Source organism: Planococcus citri, chromosome 4 (assembly GCF_950023065.1).
Source record: "Planococcus citri chromosome 4, ihPlaCitr1.1, whole genome shotgun sequence".
NCBI lineage: Eukaryota > Metazoa > Arthropoda > Insecta > Hemiptera > Pseudococcidae > Planococcus > Planococcus citri.
The window spans coordinates 29593979-29615147 of record NC_088680.1 but is presented as its reverse complement, the minus strand read 5'-3'; the positions used below and the strand labels follow the sequence as shown (position 1 = coordinate 29615147).

Sequence of the window (21169 nt, the reverse complement as noted above, 5' to 3'; positions counted from 1 at the left end):
AAGTTTTTATTTTCATTTTTGCTGCTTCAACGTTCAAAAGTAAAAAATAAAATTGAGATTTTCCATTGCTCAATTTCAATTAAAAATGATATTCGAAATTTGAAAATTCGGGAAAAAAGTATTTTTTTGAAACTTTTTTGAACAGGAAAGTACAATTGGACAAAAAGAGATCCTTTTCTTTTCATGACTAAAAAAACCTGTTAGACATTAAGACTTGATATAATTTTTTTAATGAAAATTTGCAAATCATAAATATGGAAAAAATTACGATTTTACCCTAAATCTGACGGTATATGTGAGGGTGCTCAAGAGAGGGGACTACTTGACAAAAAATGAAATAATCTCATGTCTTTTTCAAATTATCATCATTTTTTTTTTTCGTTTTTACACATTTTTTTAAAACCCTTTTTTAATTAAATTTTGAAGAACAAATCGTTTCAAGTATTGTTTTCGACTTTTTTTGAGTGTCATGCTTCATTAGAAACTGAAATATTTCGATGAAATCCTGGAAATTAGGCTCTGTGGGATAGTCTATTCGATTCTCGATGTGTTTCTACGAAAATTTGGTGAAAAAAGGAGGGATCAGGGGTAAAATAGCGATCTAAAAATTCTCCCACGTGGCTATTTAACTATAAAGAACAATTTCTAAGGTTTTTTTTCAAAATTCGAGGATAAGGTCAAATCACCTCTCATACTCAGTCCGGTTCTTTCGATAAGATTCAATCAATTCACCCTTAACGTTTTCCTGGCCAAAAGTCAAGGTCAAAATGTACCGAATAGAAAGACCGAAAAATATTTATTCTAAAAGAAGCTTGGGAAAATGAAAAACAAATTTCTTTAATCCTTGAAAATCTTAATTGTTGGAAACTTTCCTCGAGCCTTTTCACATGTTCTGTCCGAGAGTTTTAAACAATTATAATTTACTAAGCACCAAAGAGGCAAAGACTTTACTACGTACACCACACATTTTTTTGTCGTATCGCTGAAATGTACCTATAGAACTAAAACTACGAAAAGAGAAATTTAATTTTGAGGAGGTGAGGGGACGAGGGTTGAAAGAAAAACTTGGCAATGGAGGTGAACTCACAAAAGTCAGCAATGAACACGTCATTCAAAAATAAAGTTATGCTATGTAGTATGTACATACAACAATACAATTTACTCACACTATGATCTAGGTCGTAATCATCAACAGATCTCAAAAAGAGAGTAAGCTCAAATCATCATCTGCAGTACATTCTCAAATAATTCAATTACTTTTGTTATTTAATCATTCCATTCTCAAAGTACGAGAAAAAAATAAACCATTAAACTGCACACTCAAGGATATACACATCATACGAGATACTGGATACTCTTGAACGTCATTCCACAATCAGCAAGGTAGTTTATACAGTATCATCGTTTTCCTTTATTTTTTCAGCCTCTACACAACTTCCTTCCTTCTCTCTATACTGAGGAGTTTTCCGGGAATATTTTTTCCTCCTCTGAAAAATATTTCTTCTGTGTACTGACCACTTTAACCGTTTCAAAAAATAAATATTACGTTACGTGTATGCCTTTGGCTCGAACTCGAAAACTATCCTACAGCCAATTGCATTCTAAATAAAAATGCATAACGATCGAGTACCTCTTTACCTTATACTCGCATCGTCGTTGGGCATACTTCGTAATTTCTGCTGCATTTATACGGAGAACGAGAGCAGATCCACACAGAATATTCTAGTCAGCAGCATTATACGAGTAGCATCGCAGAGGGTTTTATAAATTAAATAATATGTCCATCGCGCGATCATTTTACTCGTACGTATACAGAGAGAAGAGTACGAGTATAATCTCGACAGCGATGTACAGCAATGCACAGAGTATAAGTAAGTTGTTTGCGCGCCGGATCTGGGCTTATTAATATATACTTCGAACTCTTCTCCGCTGTATAATACGAGTACATTTACACACTATACGTACAGTTTTTCTAAACAAGGATACCAACAATAAAGAAAAAATTAATGACGTAATATCATTAATTCGATTAAGGCAGAAAAACGCGGCAGCAATTTTTAACCAAGGCATCGAGAAGGGTTAAAGAGCAATCGTATACTGTAATCGTTTCGCAGGGTTTCTCAATGTACACATACACATGCTACCATATTATACATTACATTTTAAACGTACACGACATCGACATCATGTGTACTGTACACAATTGTATATCCTGCTGCGAACAGCATACGAGCTGAAGACAACGTCAATGACCATAAATACACTCACTCATGGGCAACCTTAAACATACGGGTCTCTCTCTGTGTCTCTCTATACATATACTACACTGTCTACACGTTTTTATAAATACGTCCATTTTATCGAATACGTTTTAATTCGATTGCATAAATACGATACGTACAGTATACGCTGTTGTCTATGCTAATTGATTGAAATGTTGATATGCGACCAAATTACTACACCGATCTAATATACTTGTCGTCGTCGCCGAGTGCCGAGTCCAGCGTCCATCGACGCCTCCTCCTCAGCTTCATCCATCACCCATGGTCAGTTGATAATTAGCGAATGTCATCTCATCATTCCGAAGGTATAATAGTTACATTTACCACCTATCTGCCCAATGATGTGGCGAAGAGTAGGGAGAAAATCTCTCAATAAAGGATCAACTCGCCTCGTGAGTCGTGCGATGCAGCAGCGTTGTGTCCTTGTCCTCCGCGGTCCGCGCTTATTCTTGATGTAATTAAACGAGAAAAGCTCGATTTAAATAGGGGAAAAAAGCTATCGTACGTAATACGTACAGCTACGAGTACAGCTATCCGTTGAAATTTTATTAACAAAATTACGACGACATATATAATCAAATTTTTCTTCGTTTAAAGCAGCGTTAGCAGTAATTTTTCTACGACGTGTATGATAAACCGGGTAATTAATAAAGAGCGTAAGGGCCAAATTCGAATTTTTTATTTTTTAGTCAGATCGTATAGCCTGCTGTATTAGTGCGAGCCCACAATCGAGATTTACCCACGTTCAATAGAGATTAGTCCGGAGATTAGGGAGGGAAGGAAGGGGTGAAAATTGTAACATAACTTCAATTGCCTCCTTTTTTATATGATTGCAAAATTTGAAAAGTCCCAATACGATAATTCCATCAATGGAAAATAATTAAAAAACCCACTAAAAATTTTTTCATTCCAATTTGAAATAATATGAAACGAACAAGAAAATCAGAATTCTCAATTTTTTCTCAATTTGAAGGCGATACGTTTTGATTCCTTGGTGCTCTCTCCACTCTCAGCTCCGCAATTTTTATAAAAAAGTACAAAAAATTACGAAAACGTAGTCTGTCATGTTGATTGCCACCAATTTCGAAACCCAAGTTCACAAATCGAATTAATTTTTCAGCCACATAGATCTCCATCTTTTTCAATTTTCAGGGTGTCTAACAAAATTTTAAAATAAGTAAGAAATCAGGACTTTGACAGGACATTTTTTCAACACTCGAGATTTTTTAGGAGGGGAGGGGGTAGGCGAGGCGAAATTTTATATTTCAATTTTTTGCTTTTCTAATATCTTCAATCATCTCAAGATTTTTTTCACCTTTAAGATTATTGCTGATGTAGGTAATGAAATTGGTCGAATAAAAAACTGTTTCCAACAAAACAAATTTTTAAAATACATACGTAAAAAAAAATAATGGAAAATTAGAACAACACTTGGAAAAAAATAGGTAGGTATGCCAATTTTTCGAAATGAAACAGCGAGTTTTAAAGTAAAATAAGTAAGAAACAAAATAACAATTTCGTCATTTGATTATAGTATAATTTTGCCTAATATTCATACTATAACGTAAGCCTATAAAAAATTTTCATTTCTCCTTCAAATCCGGAATTTTTTAATTTCGGAAAAGAGAAAGAAATTGACGCTGATGAAGCGAGAGCGACCGCTCTCGAAAATCAGTATTTTGAAGAGGTATAAAATGATGTTTTTTCGTGTGTTGTGATGAAATACTCATAAAAAGTTTATTATTTTGCTTCAAATTTTAAAAATTCAAATAATGATTTTCTTATGAAAAATTCAAAATTGAAAAGAAAAGCAAACGGGTCTGAGTGAAGCGAGGCCGATATCTTTTAAAAATTAAAATTTTGAGAAGTATAAAAACGATTTTTTTCTTGCGTGAAAAATTCATTATTTTGCTTCAAAAAACCCTGGAAAACTGAATTGAAAATTTGAAGTTTGATTGAAAAAAAGCAGGACTTTTTGAAGAAAAATGATAAAAAGCAGGACAACTGCAAAACTTGTAGGACTCATCAGCAAAAAGCAGAACTTTTGTGAGACTTGCAGGACCGTTAGACATAGACACCCTGAATTCTTGAAATGTTTAGCTTTTTAGCCTTCAAATCTTAAATCCCCCCCTCCTCCTTTTGGAACAGAAATTGTGAAGATCATTTTACCAAACCATCGAAAAAACTTTTGAAAAAAATTGGCCAAATCTGAGAATTGATTTGGTAAAGTCATTCTTTTCTCGCAGGGTCAAAATGAAAAAAATTTGCGGATGAAAAGTCAGTCATTTTCTTTAGCTCGCTTTATTTTAGCAGTAACTTTATACCTCCTTTTTTTTACAAAATCATTGTTCAAGATGAAGTATTTTTCGAAAATCAAAAAAGCTGGTCAAAAAACCACTCTTGAGGTGTCACTCTCAAAATCGGCTCAAATGTAGATAAACTTATTAGACAGGTCGAGTATAATACACAACTCGATTTTTAGCTGCCCAACTGCATATTAACACCTTCTGGAGCAAATTCAAAATTCTGGAGAAATTGAAAAATCACGCTGGAGGCTCCAGAATGGCAGAAAATTGTGAAATTTTGATTGAGGGGGGGGGGGTGTTTTGGACAAAATACAGCGACTCGCGTGAATTTCGAAAACTTCCACACAAACGGGAAACTTTTGATTTTTTAATTTTGAAAAAAGCTGGCCAAAAAACCACTTGAGGTGTCACTCCCAAAATCAGCTCAAATGTGGATAAGCTCGTTAAACAGGTCGAGTGTAATATACAACTGGATTTTTAGCTGCCCAACTTCATATTCACGCCTTCTGGAGCAAATTCAAAATTCTGAAGAAATTGAAAAATTGCGCTGGAGGCTCCAGAATGGCTAGAAATGGTGAAATTTGGATTAGGGTAATTAATATTAGTTTTGGGACTTATTTTGACCATTTTTATTGATCAAGTACGTACTTTTTTTAAAAAAAGCATAAATCGTCAGAAACAGTCAATTTTGAATTTTCAAAAATTCGCCAAAAATCGAAAAATGAATTTGGGCAGCTGAAAATTTGGTTTTGGGGGTTTTAGACTATGCTCTTGCTGTTTCCAAAAATCGCAGTCTCGTTCAAATCGGAGTTTGACACCTCAAGAGGATCCCTTGTAAGGAAAACAAAAATATATCCCAAAAAAATCGTTCATATGTAATGTTTTAGTTGCCTAATTGAGTTTTTTAGTACCAAATTACAGATGAAAATCCGTATTTTCGAAATCTGAAAAATTTATATAATCCTGGAATTTCCAGTTGGAACAGCTGAAATATGTTCAGAGATCACAAAATAGACCCGAATTCAAATATGTATGAGCCCAAGTATGATTTTCGTGTAGCATGAAAAAAATCTTTAAATCGTAAAATAACTCACCCATTTTCATACGAGCGTATTTATATTCCATCACTCAACTTGAAACGAAAATTATTGGTACTGACCTGAAACAAAAAATAAATAAAATCAGGGATTAGTTTATTTCAATAGATGATCTCGCATCTAAAAATGTATTAATTTGGGCTATTATAAAATTAAATCAGCTAATTTGAGTCAGAACTGGAGATTCAACCAATAAAATCGAGTACTGCCTATGTCAATAAAAATCAGCTCTAGTTTATCCGAGGAAATCCACGATTTGATGAAAGAAATATTTCATTATTCATTCACACAATTTAAAAAAATTCCATATGTACAAAAAGGGGGGGGGGGGAGTCAGAGATGAAATTATTATGACTCTCTAATTTACCCAACTGAAGAAACCCATGAAAAAAATGAGAACAATTAAAACACTCACAGGAAGGACGTAACGTAAGGTCAAAAATCATTTCGTCCAAAATTTGGGAGCCAATATTACAAAAAATTCAGGGGGTATCAGGTAGGCTCAAAACTGCGGCTCAGCAATCTTTTGCTCCTCTATTGAGAATTCTCATCGATTCCAGTATAAAAACAATTTAATTTATAACAGTTTTCCCACGAGCGAAGAGAAGGGCGAGAGAAAAATTGTCTCTCGGAATTTATTTTCTGAAACATTGACTGGAGTTGGAAGTTACTCGGTCGAATTTCAGCCATCATCGAGCGACAAAGTGAGAAAAAGTACCTATAAAAAATCCATTTTTGCAACAGCTAAAGTAGTGTAAAGGTATTAAATTTTATCGTCCTAAGCGTAAGTTATATATACACAGTGATATAACATACCATAATATAGTACGCTACAAAATACCCGCCACTATAGTATATGCAATATGGTCTCAAGGAAAAAATTCCAATAGTGCATTTAGTTCGGGTCCCTGACACGAGTATACTCGTCGTAAGTACGAGTACGTGTGTATTATGGTATGGATAGAATTTAGTCATCATACGTCCTCGCTATTCGAGAGTGAATTTAAATTTAAAAAATAGCATTTTCCTTATTCTACTGGCGAGGCGAGCGCAGCGGCTGGAGAGGAGAGATTTCTTGTTCAACACCTGTTACCATGTTTGGGGTGGTGTTCCTCTTTTTTTTTTTTAGCGTCCCTTCTGTCACCCTTCCAGCAGCAGATAGCGCGAAATACGAAGAAAATTATTTAACGAATTTTACTCGCAATGAAAAAATTCGTCAGTGTGAGCGTCTTAGTTATGAGTCTTTAGGGAGGTATTATCCTACGATGCGGCGTAGATGGCGTTGCGTTGCGTTGTGTACGATGCGGTTTTTTTGCTCTCGCTCTCTCTGTGTGTATTTCTCGTGTCTATATCTTCGAGCTGGCTGGCTTTAATTGCATTCGAAAGAGATTTTACCTAAAAGGTATTCGGATTATTTGAGAATTTTTCAACGAAATTTATCAACAACGGTAAGCTTTTCGAAAAGAAGGTCGAATGAGTTTGCCATCGCGTCGTGCTATACTGGTGGAGTTTTATGTACTCGAAGATTAAGCTAGAGGTATACGAATTAGCTAATGGGAGTTGGCGAACAGGGTACGCGTATATTTTTTTTCGGGTTAAATTTTACCCATCTTAGCTATCTTTTTCGCTTTATTTTTTTATTTTTATTTTTGCACGAGTTGGTCGGCACGAACGAAAGAAGAATTTATAACGCGAGGTTTATTGTTTGCAGCAGGTTTTACGAGTATGAAAAATTGATAGAATTTCAAATTCCTGTCCGAGTTGGGATTTTTTTCTCGAGCAATGAAAACTGGTAAAATTATAAATCAACTTTGTTTCTTAAATTTAAATTGAGATGGTGTCGTGTAACGATACGATGTGTTTCGGGCGATTTTTAAAGGCATGTCGAACCTATTTCTAGACCCTTTTTATTGGTTAAATTTAAGATGTTGAGAATGACCTAAATGTGTGCGAATAAGAGGGATTTTGATGTCGTTAGTGTGAATATTTTGCTAGTATTTTTTCGAAATTTTGTTTATTCGAACGTGAGCCATTTTTTGAAATTACGCGAGGTTGCTACCAGTCCATGAAATCGAGAAATGGTTCAAAAATCTGCTGGGAATAGTATTTTTCGAGGTGAGAGGTGTACTCAAGTATGTACATTGTACATAGGCTATTGAACCTAAAGAAATGTGATTCGACCATTTTTACTCGTATATGCATACCTTGAGAAAAGGGTTTAAAAGATAAATAAGTGCTGTCAATTCGACTTGACTTTCAGTGATGGAAAACTGAAACTGAAAAAAGCAAAATTGATTTTTGGATAGTTCATTTTTTCTAATGAATTTCCAAAATATTACGAATTTGATGGAAAAAAGAGACTCATGGTATCTAATGGATTTTTTTTTCAATCACTACAATTTTTCACTACTTTTTTTCAACAAAATTTTAAGAAAACTCTCCACTCGACCCCCCCCCCCCTTGCTCCCTCCTCCAAACACAAAAAAAATTGATGAAGTCAAATTAGTTACCGGAAAAATTTACCGGCTAAACTGACGTCACATATTCCAACAGTCCAACACTGTTGCCAATTTCATGAAAAATAAACTTTTTTTTCAATGTTTTGAAGCTTATTTTGTTGCGCGTTAGAATTTTTTCAATTTTCACTACCTTTTTGACAAAATTCACTACTTTCACTACCTGTTAAATACCCTTGAGAGTGGAACTAAAACTGAAACTGAAATGAAGAAACCGAAACTAAAATGAGCAAAACTGAAACTGAAAAAAATAGACCTGAAACTAAAAACTGAGGACTGAAAAGTGAAACTAAAATTCAAAAGTTTTGCCATCATTTCCGATTTTTAATCTCGACGATTATTTTTAGTGAGAAATTGATTTCTCTGAGCAAATCGATCAATTGATCGAGTTGATCGAATTGATGAAATCGACTTCACTCGACTAAAATCCCAAGTTGAAGTTTTCAACTTTTTGTTGCCAGACAATTTTTTTATTTTTAAATGTAGACTTCATAGATAAAAATCTAATCTAGTGTATTTTTCAATTTAAATTTTCTGTAACTTTTTTGACCAACTTTTTATTTTAATGAGATATTTTTGAAAATTTGAACAACATTATTGCATTTAAAAAAATTCCAGAAATTTCATTTCCAGTATGAAAACTTGGCTCAAGTAAACGAAGATGGAAAAGGTATTGTACACCTATGACGAGAAATCAACAACATTTTTGAAAATGAGAAATTGATTTTTGTAGCTTAATCATTTTTCATACCAACTTGAATAATATTTTTCTTTAGAAACTTCCAATTATGGAAAAGAAGAGATATTTTGGGTCAAGTTATGAGATTTTACTCTTCAAAAAATCGTTAAAATCACGTTTTCGCGATTTCAACGAAGTAAACTCTCAGTATTTGACACAAAATAGCTCAATTTTGAAAGTTACAAGAAAAATCAAATGAAAAATTATCGAGTAATAATTGCTAGTGTGTTTCAAATATAAATTATTCAATTTATTTGAAAAAATATGCATAAACACTTTTTTTGGGGGTGCTCAAAGTGGGGGCTCTAAAAAAAGGGTTAAAAAAATTACGAATATACAGGGGGGCTTAATTAAACTTTTTCATCTAGATAGTTGAATATATATCTCAAAACGTTACGTTTGGCGCAAATCGCATGTTTCTAGTTTTCCAGGGGTTCCCAAAATATGAAAATACGAAAAATTGGAAAATTGGATTTTTGAGTACTAGCGCAAAATTTGGTGTAGGATGGAGGTCTTACAGATACTAGTAAACAGCAAAAAGCCTTTTAGCGGGGTTAAAAGGGGAAGATTCAAAATGGTGGTTCCAAAATTTTCCAAAAATGAACCCCCCCCCCCAATTTCTGCACCCGAGGGTCGAGAATAGAAAAATCATCTCGCATAACGTTTATTGAGTTCAAACAGATATTTTATTTTTACACTAAAAAAGTTTTTGGAATTTATACTCAATGGTTCCCAAAATCATTTTTTTTTTTCATTTTCACAACTTTGGGAACCCCTGGAGCCCAAAAATGGTCATTTTGGGTCAACCATTTGTCCACAGATTCGTATTTGGGACATTTACTATACGACATTTTAATAGTGATCGAGTCGATAACAGTCCAAGCCCAAAAATGGCCTTATCGCAACTCCTCCTTTTTTATTTATTTTTTCATTTTATGGGCCTTTAAAAAAAATTTTCAAAGTGTGTTTCGAGCAAAATTCATGACTTTTCGTGACTGTTAGACACCCTGCGAACTGATGTGGATGGACCTAAAAATACAGCATCTGAGGGGGAGATTTTAATTAGATTGTTCACATTCGCGTTCAAAAATTACATCAATATCAACTAGTAACTTCTCAATATTCAAGTTTGGGGGGGGGGAGTGAGTCTCAAAACCGAGACTCAACGAATTCATTATTTCATCGCTGAAAAAAAATAGCTGGAATTTCTAAACCATTTCCTCAATATAGTCATTTTTCATTAAAATCTATCCACTTTTCCACTCCATCATTGATAATTGAAACAATAAACCCCACCATTCCTTCCACGCCGCCGCGAATCGTGTTTCATCTCGAATTACTCTCAACTTGGCGAACACACACACACGCGGATCTCGCGTATTGAAAAAAAAACAACGGTTATAGTATCATAAAGCGTAAACGATTACAATGGATCAATTTAAAATAAAGAAAAAAAATTAATTACCGGCGAAAAAATCAGGTTACATAAGAAGAAACACGACGACAACGAAGACGACGTCGTCGCAAGAACGTATACGTACGAAAACAAGAGGAGAAAATCAGTTCGAGTAATAAACTTAATTTATGTGTTCTTTTTCAACATCGATTACTTTTATACGTACTTATCGAAAACCTAATAAATTGGTTATAAAAGAAAGTGATTTCTTTACGCCATTACCGCGTGCTCTGAGTAGAGTACAAATATATCCCCTCGCTTTATAATAAGAATCCCTGCTCATTTGACAGGTGCTGCAGAGCAGAGTGCAGACTCTCGTCGATATAACGTACCGCCACCATCCAGACCACCGTCGCGGTTAGAAACAATTTTTTCATACAAATTATTATATAGCATAGTATTCCTTCTTCTCCTGTATATACGTTTTCGCGTAATAAAAGCTCGAAGCTCGGCCTAAGCGAAATTGGATTTGGCAAGTCGCTGCTAAACACTTCCTCGAGTGCGACGAAGGAAGGCGACCGGGGCTGGGAGACGAGCGCGGGGTGGAGCTTTTCAAAAACATAAATTAAAATACACACCGAGACACGTCAACCACCAAATTAGTAGCTAAGAATTTTAATTGGGGGAAGATGTTCATCAAATACGTTTCCATTAAATTAAGAAATCGTTATCTCATGAAATTCAAATATCGCATCGCATCGCACCGAAGAAGAAGAAGAAGACGGCAACGTCGTCGAAGACGTCGTCGCCACCGTCAACCGCCTTCATCTGCCAACAATTCGCAGCCTCCTTCGTACACGACTATACGACCACCGATCACATTATAGCAAACGCGAAATTTTGCGTATATAATTAAATTTCCAATTTTAATCTCCGTACTGAAGCATTTACTTCTCTCTCTGAGTGTATAGTCTTTCGTCCCTTGTCCCGCAATCTCACTTTCTATTGCGTTAATCAAACCTTATAAACTGATAAGACTATACGTTTTATTTCTCTCGAATTGGAGAATTTCGCGCCGCGCCGTAGGGTACGAGTATAAAATTAGCTCGAAAAGGAATAAGTATATCGTACAAAGTACACGCGGTTTGGTTGGATATACGATGCGATAATTTCTTTCTATATCTTTGTAAGTTGCAGTTATCTTTTGAAAAACATGCATTTTTATCTACGAGTAGGTAATTAATTGACGATTCGGATTCTAAAAATGTAGCTGCATTGATAAAATTCAAGTCGATGTAATAAAGTTAACTATCTACTGCGAAAAGAAATGTGATTCGATCATCCAGAAATCATTTGCACAGTGTGATACGAAAACTATGTTAATAATTCAGTTAACATAAAAGCAGAGCAGAAGCGAACATTCTTCAGCGATAACGAGAATAATCATTCTTATCTACTCGTATTTTCTCACCAGTCAGCCTAATCTCGTCAGATCCAGTTAACTGTCGAACAAACCAACAAACGGGATATTTATTCAAGAATCGCGAAGAAATTATTACCTATCGAACATTTATGGCTTACAAATTCTCAATTTGACCAAAAATTCACGAGACTTTACACCTTTACAGAAGCTGGATTTCACACCAGAAAAAACTTTAAAAAGCGACTTTTTCATGAATAATTACACTTCAATTTTTATTTTGTAACTATTGGAAAGAAATCACGAGCAATAATCTTTCCTGCATGGTAGCAGACTAGCAGAGGCGATCGTAAGAGCAGCGAGGACGAAGGCTGATGGTGAAAGAAAATAAGAAACGGCGATAATGAGCCAAATACTGAGAAATAAAATACTTGGAAACCAGAACAAATCATACATACTTTTGAATTGAAAACCTCCGGGGAGTTCAAAATAGATCAATCAAAAAAATGAAAAAGAAAAAAAAATTGAAAATAACCACGCTCTGCTACCATATGAAAAGCAAAACAAAAAATTTGAGAAAAAATGGGATTTTCCTCGGGCAGAATGTTTTTTTTTTGGGGGGGGGGGGGATTACTTTTAAATAATACATATCAATGTTTTTCCTTAGAACTGTAAAAATTCAACAAAATTGCAACAATTTGCTGACAGCAACTTCCAAAAGTTCATCAGAACTGGGACAAAATGTTGATCAACTTGTACATAATTGATCTCTCAAGTGCCAAGAAGCAGTGAGAATATGAAGATTTGGCACCTTCTGATCAAAATTGGTCGCTTCAATACAATTTCCAGAGCATCTAAGATAGGTAAAATAATGTAAGTCCTAAAAAAAAGTGTTAATTCAACTATTTTTAAGAAAAATGATTTTTTTTTCAAGAACATCAAAATTATAATTTTTCAATAGATTCGAAAAGTCCAAAACCTGTACAAAAGACAATATTCATTATTCATCGCAGACTCTATTTTTTGGGCCCTCCAGGAAATTACTGTTGGGGGCAAATTGCTTTTTCTGAAACCCTCCTCTCTACACAATCATAAGAATATCCTTCTTGATAAAATTATATCAATTAATTCTGTTTTTTTAAAAACAATTATCTATAGAGAAATTGGGTATACTGGAGCAAAGTTTAGTTCGGTTACGTTCTAAAGAGCAATTTGAAATTCCTGAAGAAATTTGAAATCTTGCTGGAGGCGCCAAAAAGGTCAACTTTCAACTTTTTTCGAGTCACTGATTTTTTTTGTGACTTTTTTTGGAATTTACGAATAGGTCAAAAATTTACTTTTGAAGAGACACTGCTTTGAATTTCACGGAAATCACCAAAAATGGTGTAGAGGGGCTCACTGGCTCAGTAAGCAGTCTAAGCACTGACCGAAGTTATAGGATCTAAAATTAATTTTCAACCCCTCCACAGCGATTTGAAGTTTCACGAAAAAATTAAAAAATCACTGGAGGCTCCAGAATTGAACAAAACCACCAATTCTTGATGTGTGGAAGTTAGAACTCGCAGTTTATACTTTCAAAAATTCGCCAAAAATCCAAAAATGGGCGTTAGCACCCAAAGTGGGGGGGGGTTTCAGGACATGCTCTTTTGATATAGCTTGGTTTCGTTCAAAATCGGAGAGGGTGAATTCAAAAAAGGCTCCTTGTAAGGATTCATCAAACAAATCTAAAGTTTAAAAATTGCCCAGACGAGGCGAGTACCAATTATTCTCAAATTTTCGAGTTCACAAATTGGCAAAAAAGAAAATTCAAAGCAATATACAAAATTTCAAGTACTAAATTCTTTTCTTCAATTTTAAGGACATTTTTGAAAATCTACAGCCTATTCTTAGAAAACTTGATCAAAGAGAGGTAAGAGAGCAAAAATTTGACGAATATTTCAATTTTGATTAATTCACAAAACGATAGAGAGAGTTCCATGCTGTGCTAAAGCCTGCAGCAAGAATTTCGGAATATTTCAGTTTAAAAAAAAATCAATAAAAAAATAGTTTGAATGAAATTCACCACCTACAAATTTGGATTTGCAAATCTTAGGATCTTTCGATCAGTTTAGGCAGAATTTTTCCAAATATCCTTCTGCTTTCAAATGCATATTTTTATGGCACTTTTTTTTTTTTTTGAAAACTGGGAAACTCACGAATCAATTGAACGCCCCAAAACGCCTCGAAACCAGCACTAGCCATAACTTGGAGGATCGAAAATAGAATTCGTTGAAACCAAATTCCACCTTTCTACTTTTCATTTCATCAAATTTCAATTTTTCCATGAAAAATAATTCAAATTAAAATGTTTGAAAACTCAAAAAAAAAGTACTTTAAATATCTCTTTTGTAAGAAGAAAAAATTAATACGTTGGTTTATAAATTCTATAATAAAAAATTTCGAAATTTTTTTGAAGAGGTAACTTGAAATATTTGTTTGACCCTGAACGAAAATTCAACACTTCTTAAGAAGACAAAATCTTCACAGAGGCTCGGTTGAAATGAAATAAATGCAAGGCAATTTACTAAATTGATAGAGACCATTAGATCTCCACACCAAAACCATTTCAACGATTACTTTGTGGAAAATCTCACCCTCCCTCCTCATCATTCAACAAGGAATGTAACAGCATAAATAGAATAATTAGCATAAATTAGACGCATTTTTACACAAAATAGGCTTAAAATTTTTCAATTACGAATAATTTCATGAAATTTCATCAATTTTAAACAGAATTTGAAATGTGCAGAAAGTAATTCATGTCAATTTCGTATTCTAGACCCAAGTCGGCCAAGTCTGAAAAAAAACAAGCTATGAATGATCTATCTACTCAAATGTATACTTAAATAACCAAACCAATTTAAATTCTAATCCAGCCATTAAAAAAAAAAAAAATCGATTCGTTAAAACCCAATCCTTCCGATCACTTTACTCCTTAAAAATAAAATGTTCATAAACCAAGAACTTTATTATAGATATGGCGGATTTTTTATCACCGCCAATGATACACCGTTCGCTGGTAGCTTACGGGGCCACGTGAACTCATAGACAAAACCTCAAATAGGTAATTATCGGCGATAAAAGCCCATAAAACAAGGGTAATTTCGCGACAAACTTATCGGCGACGTGCCGGTAAATTAACGAAAATACACCAACTCGAACACACGGTGGCAGTATAACGGTATAAGTATATAAGTTTACGGTATAAATTTCAAATGCCTACAGGCGACTTGCCTAACCTATATCTGGAAAATCTAGCTTTTACCTTCGGTTCAGTTCAGCTCGGCGCGGCGCTTATTAAATATTTCGCGAAAATTTGACGACACGTTCAACATCTCACAAAAGATGTTCGCTATTCGAGGAGCCGAGAGCGAGCAACAAGCAAGAGAGCAGATGTTCTTGTGTGTGCAGTTATACGAGGGTGGTTTAATCTGTTCTAAACACTATACTTGTGTAAGAGAGAATAATTTTTTCGTCGCTCGATTCCTTGTGCGTTTGCTGTATAATATGGTATGGCACTCTGTAACGTTCCAAGATGTTAGCAGCGGTCGTCGTCGTACGCGTATTAGCAAACGAAGCCCATTAAAATAGCGATAGCGAACGTCGTCGGCCGATTTAAATCGAGAAGAAGAGAAAAAAAAGTTCACTGTTTAAGAATCAAAATCATCGTAGCGTAAAAAACAATAACACGCGGCAATGTCCCAAAACAAAAGACCACTTAATCAATACCCATTAAGGGTTGAATTTATACGTTTGGCACGATGAGAAAGGCGAGCGAGTAAAAAAACTTTCTAATCGCGACCATCCTACCGCCTCGAGCTACAGAAGAAGAAGAAGAAAAAAAACTCAAAGTAATCGATTTGATAACAAAAGTCTTCTGATTCCGATACGGTATTATAGTGTATGTAGGATGTAGTTACGAGGAATAAGAAGAAGAAAAAATTCACAACGCGGAACTGTTTTTTGAGAAAAAGTAAACGCGATACAGCTGTATACGCAGAAGCTCATATACCTCCTACTAGAGAATACACAATAACCGAACAGCTGGCGTTAGTCGATTCATAACCTTTGGAATTATTTTTATGAATTAACACATGGTCAAGGTAGAGAGAGAATTACCCCGGCTTAGACGTGTACACATGCACACAGCCTACAGGCAAACCGATAGTCAACAGTATAAATAAAAAGAATACATTATTCTATCGCTACCGACGCTGGAAAACGTGAAAAATACGCGAAATGCGGACTTATTTTTACTCGCGGTCGAATGCCATTTAACCCTACAGCAAGAGAGAGAGGAGAAAAAGTCGTATAATTTTATTTACGCTGGAATTATATTTAAAACTTATACAGTAAAATCGCGGTACTAACTTTTTGATCCTGTTTCGCTGCGAAAACTTTACACAGAGGAGACGAGAGAGCGAACGTATAGCGCGCACAAATCACGGCACAGAAAGTTTTTTCATTTCGAATTACCCGCTATTATGTTTACCGCCAATTTGCAAATGCTTCAAGAGCTCGTAGACAGTGTGTTTTTGAGAGTTGATGATTAAAAAACCGGAAAATAAGAAATGAAATGATGAAAATATTAAATACGCTACGTCAATTAATACGGATTTTAAGTCTAAAATAGTAGAGGAAAAATCATCCTCGTATACTTGGTAGTACTTCGTAACGAGAAACAGTAGAAGAATAACTTTTATTCAGCTAGGTCTTCGGGGTATATTTTTTTCGCAGACGTCGTGTCGAAAATTTTCATGTACTAGGCGAATTCCAACGAGCAAAAATAATTCCTCGATTTGGTCTCGGTCTGCCTCTTTCTGTGTACTTCGGCATTCGACGACGCGACGTTACTATTTTAATAAAAATGCCACCGTAGCTCGTTAAACTCAACACCGTGATCCAGAAGATCCCCTGAAATGGCTGAAAAATTGTTTGGTACTTTACGGTAACTCTAACCAAGGGTCGTCAAGAGGGAGGCAAAGAGGGTAGTTTGCCCCGAGTCCACATTTTTTGGAGGGTCCAGCAAAAGAAAAAGATTGTTATTTTTACTTATCGAAATACAAATTTTCGGAAGCTCTTGTCATTGCTTCGTTTGGAGCTGTTTATTTTACTTTTTCAAAATTGAAATTCCTAAAAAAAAAAAAATGAAACTTCTGAATTAGTTTTGATTTTTTGAAGCCAAAAAATATACCCTTCTCATAATAAACATAGTTTTAATGCTTCTCAAAATATAAATTTGAAAACGTTTGCCCTCATTCGTTACGGTCTGCTCTCTTTTCTTTTTCAAAATTTAAATTTAAAAAAAAAAAACAATCGTAAGTATACAGAAAAATCAGTAGGCCCAATTCTGGTCCATGTACAATGAATTTTCTTTGGCCCACCTCAACAAAATTGGCTGCACCACTGAGATAATTAGTCGGAAGATAAGTTTTTCTCAACGATTTTTTTTTTGAATTTTAAATTTTTTAAAGCAAACTTATGGGGGGGGGAGATAAAGCCTAGAAGAGGTAAAAAGTCAATTTGGCCAATATTATTCAGTTCAAATTTCAATATCGACCAAATCAAATTGACTTTAATCTCCCCCCCCATGCCAGATTCGAAATCCGCGGTATCGAAAACAAGAATATGTAGATAGATACATGAAACGATGTATCACAATTCACAATCACACAATAATAATATTGACCAAATTGACTTTTAAGCCCATCCGTTTGACTGTACCCCCACCCCTACTGAAAAAATGATTCCACTCGTGTCAGATTCGAAATCAGCTGTATCAAAAACATAAGGTTTGATGGTTTCTTCGGGTATTACACCAGTTTGACAAGCAAAATTGAATTACAGCCATTTGAAGGGGTCTCCTGGACTACTGTGCGCATAGCTCCGCTCGTTCAACTCGAGGAACTCGACGCTAAATTGAAAACGAAAAGGGAGAAACGATAGAACAAGTTTTCATCACGCTCTACAATAATTCTATGTAGGGATAACGAGAAATTAAAATATGAATTAAATACTTCCTGGATTCGAAAAGAAAATGAAAAAGATACCGAACGCTATAGTCGGCAACTCGGCATAGTATACCTTGTTTTCTTCCACAGACATAGCACTAGCACGTAGACCTTGTTTACAACCGAATAAACTTATCGCAATACCGGATTCCAATTTTTAAAAAGGGTCTCGACGTCGTCGACGATTTACATATCAACAAATCGAACACCTTCGAAGAACCGAAATTATCGCTAACGAGTCAAAAGAAGAATCACACGCTGTACATTTCTTCTGTAACACTGCAATATTCCAACAATGAAGAAACCAATTAGTCACAATTCATTCTTCGTTCATTGTTTACTCGATATGTAAAAAATGACTACGATTAGTTAAAATCATTCCAACAAGACAGAGGAAACGATTACTTCGCGAAATTCTGATTCATAGCTTGCGACACATGTGAGACTGGAAAAATAACACCGCGCTGTTCTAAAGATAATCCATATTCGACAGACTTGCCTTCGAGCATCTTGTTAACTCCTCATGTAGGGGTTCCATATGTATTGTTTTCTCATGCAATGCTCATCTCTTCTTTCAACCTGATTTGAACAAAAGATTCAAAGGGTTTCACATACAGTGTTCTGTATAGATATTTGTGTCATTCGCTGAATGGAAAAACATCTTTTAGCAAGATAAAAAAAATAACCCTGAATTGGAACGTCGTCGTCGTTACACGAGCTCAAAGTTGAAATACTTTTCTAATACTCACGTAATAAGTAGTTGAATCTTGACCGTTGGAATGGAAAATCGTTAGTACTACTGAATCACGTTTTACGTAATCGATCGACGGCTATGGTAGTAATTATCTACGTGAATTAAATACCGAATATAAGATGGATTAATCTCACGTGGTACATAATCTGAGACGTCGTTCAATCCTTTATATAGCAGCGAGCAAAGAGGTAGAGGAAGACATGCATTGAAATTTGAAACCAAATAACTCAACTCAACTAGGAAACTGGAAAGTGGAAACGATTAAACGAATCCTAAGTCCCACTCCCAGCAACCCAGCACATTACAAATTTACTTTATATCAAATTTCCTCCGCTTTGGCAACTTTTAACTTTTCGAAATTTAAAAAAAAATGGAAAACTATTGGAAAACTGTTTGATCTGCCACCTAGGCACCACTTCACCAAAAACCAACGGTTTTTCTTTTTTTTTTAAAAAAAAATCCCCACCCCAAAAATTTTTTTTCAAGTCAAAAAAAATTTCACAGATAAAAAAAATAATTTTTGTGAAAAAAAAACAAAACAATAACAAATAAAACGCGATAAAAATAAAACGTAAACAATAAAAATCAAAGGGACAAAACAAACATCTCGGTGGATGAAGTTGAAGAAAATGAGAGAAAAACAATCGTATCGGCAGAACTAAAACGAATAAAATATAATTGAGGCAACAATTGAAAAGCAACAGGAGCTCTTTCCAAATATTTTATTTACTCTTCCCAGCTATCATAATGGAAAATTCAATTTTTACTTTCACTTACGTCATAAACGCATTATTGTACCAATGGATCGAACTCGAACGAAAAACAATCGAAAGAGTAAGTTTTCCTAAAATAATTCTAATATCGAACGGAATTCCTAAACATATTCGATATACAAAACACAAATATCTGTACAACCCCAACAATAAATTACACCAAAGAAAATACTCCAAGTAATCCTACCTTTTAGCGGGCAAAATGAAATTTAAATGAACCTCCATAATATCCACAGTTCCACACATAGCAGTAGTACGTAATTGCACACTATATACACGTCCATTTAATCACGAATTCATGCAACTGAAATTATACACCCGATATCCGATACATTATACGCGAATATTGAAAATGAAAAAAACAACTCTAAATCCATCGCTCGTAACGAACCAAAGGAACATAACGCACAAGCGACGACGACGAGCATACCACAAGCGGAGTTATTCAAAACACATCCTACTAAAAACTGACGAAAACTGTTATTCACACAACACCTAACAACGAACCATTACTACCACAAAAACACAAATCAGACGCCGGTACACGAATCAGCCGTTCATTTCGCCAAAAGCAACCATGAAAATCACGTGTACTCGCTTCATTCGAATTCGAATAACTAAAAATAAAATGATAATCGGTTATCGTTTTCTCTGATAAAGGAAACTGATATAAAGATGTCCAAGGTCATAATCCGAATAAACGCAACAGCTCAATCGTATACATTACTAAAGTGACTCATTTAGAATAGTTTTTTTAGAGCGTGGCAATTATTCAAACGTCAACGTTTGTACAGAAAAGAATCATATTATTAAATCTTTGAGTAATGAAATGTCATCGATAGGTAGTAGAATTACGCTGGAAGATTTCGAAATAACATTGACATTTCCGAGGTTCTCAATCCCCAGTCTACAAAGATAAATTTCTACCGAACAGATGAGCATTTTAACCTTGATGTAATTTGTCTGTCTTCGCTGTAAAACTGAGTAAAAACTGATAAATTATAAAGCAAACTATCAATAATTTCAGACAGGGTCCAAGATCTTATAATTTATGGCAACTACACTATATAGATAGAATATTTCTCTCAACGTACAGAATATTATACTTCATCATTACCATTTATTCCTCTTGTCTGAAAAGTGTCAGAGGTGTCAGTCATTTTATCAGGGAAGATTACCGAAAATGAACGTTAGGATGCTAGAAATATGAAACAGCAGGTTTTTTTTCGAATGTTTGTAATTAAGAAAAAAATTCCAGTTTCGCCGAAAGTTTTTTTTTTCATCTTGAAAAATGCTCAAAATAACAAAACTTATTCACCTTAAATTTCAAACCGTCATGTACACGTACAGTACAATGAAGGCTTGTTCGAAAAATAACCAAGTTAGAAAACCCACATTGAACAAATAAAAACAATCACGATTGAAATATTACATAAAATCTAGAACTGGATGTTTTAGAAAATGTGTTCGATTCGTTGAGTAATTTCTTGAGATTTTTGAATAGAAAATATTCGATGATAAGTACGTATACCTCAAATATTTGAACAGCCTATTTACCTTATTTATGTATCTATCTACCTAAGTGTAAGTGGTAAGTAGGTGCCTATCTACAATGGCTGTGAAAATCCCAAATCATTAAATACTGCATCACTACTTTTCAGGCACAAGGATCCGATAGAATAGAACTATTGTACCTACTTGACAACTTAACTACAAAAAAAAAATGAAACATTGACAAGCAGTTTTATTTCTACCCTTTTATGTACTATCGTATATTTAAAATCCGACTGAGGTGTTTTAAATCTCACATTGAGGATCACATTCACATCCCTACCT

General features: G+C 34.6%; 1 long non-coding RNA gene across 1 annotated transcript in view; it reads right to left on the bottom strand.

Moving 5' to 3' along the window:
* The window catches only part of LOC135844354 (uncharacterized), a 49603-nt gene extending 29648 nt beyond the window's left edge, over positions 1–19955 (bottom strand). Inside the window, exon 1 of the long non-coding RNA XR_010558500.1 lies at positions 19521–19955. This is a non-coding gene — a long non-coding RNA (uncharacterized LOC135844354). The remainder of the gene's footprint in view (positions 1–19520) is intronic.
* Between the last annotated feature and the right edge of the window lie 1214 nt (positions 19956–21169).